The sequence below is a fragment of the Vicugna pacos genome, chromosome 2 (genome assembly GCF_048564905.1).
Source record: "Vicugna pacos chromosome 2, VicPac4, whole genome shotgun sequence".
NCBI lineage: Eukaryota > Metazoa > Chordata > Mammalia > Artiodactyla > Camelidae > Vicugna > Vicugna pacos.
In genome coordinates, this window is record NC_132988.1 from 2,375,759 (window position 1) to 2,379,352 (window position 3,594).

The 3,594-nt window shown below is 49.5% G+C and overlaps 1 pseudogene; it reads right to left on the reverse strand.

Annotated features, from left to right (window-relative positions):
- Window positions 1-469: 469 nt before the first annotated feature.
- LOC102528867 (rhomboid domain-containing protein 3 pseudogene) lies at window positions 470-2,096 on the reverse strand (annotated as a pseudogene).
- Window positions 2,097-3,594: the final 1,498 nt, after the last annotated feature.

Consider the following 3,594-nt stretch of genomic DNA (forward strand, 5'->3'; position numbering starts at 1 on the left):
TTATGCGCCTGGAAATTCATGACGAAGAGCTGTCAGCCCTGCGGGAAGATGGTTCGCTGAGCTGAGTGGAGGCTGAGAGGTCTGGAGGATGAAAACAAAACCCTCTGCCCTTTAAGAGAAACTTGCTGTTTTAAGCTGCTAAAGGCTGGTCAGAAAGAAGCAAGGAGCTTCCAGATATAAGCTACCCTCAACTCTATTTATATCTCCAATGCTTGGAGAGTTACATTATGCAATCAAATAAAACTTATTACTGATGGCTTTTTAAAACTCTTCATGAAAGTCAAGCATTGATACCTTAGAAAATCTAATTCACTATTCTTCAAAATGCCTAAAGCTGAACTAATTAAGCCTTTTGGTTATCATCTGAGCTATGTTTTTGCAATTTCTTTCAGCATGCCCCAAAGTCATATAGGAAATATTTTTAGAAACAGTAAAAATACTGAATGTAAGAATTAAAAACAGGTGAGCAATTGATTTGCAGTTTTTTTACTTAAATTGGCAATAACTTAGCATTTTGTAAATTACAGAATAATGTTATAGATCCACTAATATGTCATTTATAAAGAAATTTGTGCAAGGGGGTCTAACTATAGAAAACTGAATACATATCCACTTGATTTATTTTTGCACCCAAGGAGGTCCAGGTTGAAAGGTGAACTGATTTTTACTCTAAACAGGACCAGGGCAGGGAGCTGGAGAGGCCACTCCTGAACCCCACCGTGACTCTCAGCAGACTTCCCGCCCACAGGCCAGGCCTCTTCTCATCCGAGGGCCTGCCTGTGCTGGGGGTGCCCAGGGCCCTTGGGGTGAGCGGGCCCACCCTCCCGAGTCACCAGCACCTGGGTGCCCACCTTCCTGCTCACCAGCAGTGACATGGCACTCTCCACACGGCCTATGGCCGCCAGGGCCACCACTGCCTGCTCCGTGGGGAAGCCCGTGCACTCCAGCTGCTGCAGTGGCGGAGAGGAGACGGAGGACCTGGGCAGCTAGAGCGGGCTCTTGGGACCCTGGGCTGGTCCCTCGAAGAGCGCAGCCTGGATCCCTTCCTGCAGCATCTGCGCGTCCAGCAGGATAGGTGACAGGCAGCTCAGCCAGGGCGCCTGGGGTGGGAAGGAGTTGGAGTGGCCAGCACCCTGCACAGGACACCCTCCTGCAGTGTCCGCAGCCACCACTCGGAGAGCTCCAACCACCGGAAGGCCCCCGGCTGCATAAGCCAGGCCAGCAAGGAGGCCACAGAAGAGCTGCAGGAAAGGTGGCTTAGGGCTGAGAAGCAGTGTCAGGGTGAGCAGCGGCCATGGCAGGAGCCAAGGTGGCCGTGCTCCCCAGGGCCGTCTAGGGTGGTAACCCTGCCTCACCAGCAGGGCCAGGTGGACAGGCGTGTATCCGCAGCCACCGGCTGCACTGGACACCCCGAGGCCTGCCAGCAGCACAGCCATCACCCTAGAGGCCAGGGTGAGCAGGGCGGAGGTGTGCAGGAATCTCAGTGTGCCCAGGTGGCATTCTTGCTGCCAGCCCAGCGTGGGCAGGAGCAGTGGGCTCAGGAGCAGGCCGGGTAGGGCCATGTGGCCCAGCACGTGTGTCAGCAGCCGGTGAGCCCGCCAAGGGTCCAGCAGCAGCTCTGGGGCCAGGACCAGGCTGGGGCCAGCCCCCAGCAACCAGAGGCTGCTCATTAGCAGCATGAGGATGGAGGAAGCAAGAGGAAGTGCCAGGGACAGCAGGCCCCGGGGCCTCGGGCATGCACAGCTTGGCTGAAGGTGGTCAGAGGTGGTCTTGGGGCTGTGTGCTTATTAGGAAGCAGGGAGGACAGAATGGAAAAACAAGGACGAGAAAGACTCTTCTGGGTGATGGAGACAGCGGCGGTGCCAGAGTGTGGGAGGGACTCAGCGTTGTGACTGTGTACCCAAATTCCTTGGGCCTCAGTTTCCCCATTGCTGCGTGCACCCTCCGCCCCTAGAAGGCCGGGTGGGGACTCCAGCTGGGAACCGGTACTCTCGCTGCCTGCCGGGGGCCTGAGCACTCCGAGCTCATCCTGCTCGCACTCAGGCGCGTGACCCTGGCCGACCAGTGGGCGCGCCACCCCGTCCTCCACAGACAGTTGTCCTAGGCCCGGGTCCCTTCCCCGCTATCCACTTTAAATTTAAAACATGTTCAAATAACAAAGACTGTTATTGTTATTGTTGTGGTTAGGAAATGCAGCTTAAAAATAATCATTGATTTCCTTCTCATATTCATTCCTGAGTAATAACTGAGAAATTCCCTACACACTGGGATGTAAATCTTTCCTCTTGAGCGTGCTAATCTGCATCTACCACAAGCTCTCTGGGCCAGGGGCTGAATAAACCACTTTAGCTCCGTGGGTTAATGAAGAAATAAGCTGGAATAAGGGGAGAAGCTTCTCCAGGAATAAACTGAAAAGAAAAGAGCTGTTCTCCATAGACAATTAAAACCAGAACACAAAAGAGAATATCCACATGTATCAGAAAGTTCATTTTTTTTCCATGAAGACTTTGAGACCACATACATATTCTCCAGGAATAAAGAGGACGGCTCCTTTCTTATCCCTCTGGACTTTTCACTGATCTCACTCATCATTCATCCCTTCAATACATATTTATGAATTACCTCTTATGTGTGAGGATCTAGACCAAGAAACAAGGTTGGATAAATGTTTTCACAGTCCCATGAACTAGACAGATACATAAACAAGTCATTTCAATCATTAGTATTATCTACAATGTAGAAGATTATGGCAAAAAAGTGATTAATTCCTGAAGTTAGAGGAATACAGATGGTTGAAATGTTTCGCAGAAAAGAAATAAGCAAGTTTTGATTCACACAGTGTGTAAGTTGGAATTGGCCAAAACATAACAACAGTAGCATTCCCGATTGCTTGCTAGGTGCTGAGCACTGTGTTAAGTGCTTTACAAAAAGTAATCATCTCACTTAATCCTCATGACAACCACTCATGACAGTAGGTGCCATTATTTCAACTTCACAGGTAACAAACTGAGCCATAGAAAAGTTTAGAATTTTGCCCAAGGTCATGTAATGGCAAGTTGGATTTGAATACAAGCCAAAAATCTCTGTCTGTTACACTCTGCTGCCCCACAAGTAGAATGGAGAGGTGTCTCAGATAATAAATATTTAAGAGCCAGACATGCAAAACAGCACTGAGTAATTCAGCATGTGTGGAGCAAAGGTTCTATTTCAGGAGTGACAGGCACAGGACTGGGATAACGGAAACAGGGACCAGGCAAGGTAGACTGTGTATGCCATGCATATTGAGAATGGAATAAAAAAATACAAGACTATAGGCCAGGAGATTGGATGGCAGATGACCACGTTAGCCAACATGAAAGACTAGATGGTCTGAGATTGAACAGCATCCATGTGGCAGCTGGTGATTGGCAAGAAGCTGAGGAGAAAGAGTAGGTAAGATTTGGAGAGGGACAGAATGTGGTGAATGCAGAAGGAAAGAACTAGAATGACTCTAAGGCACAGTACCTGGGTAGCGTGCTATACTGTGTGCCACCAACCACAAGAGGAAGAGAGTTGTTTCCAAAGCTCTGAATCCTCAGGTTTACTGCCGTTTAG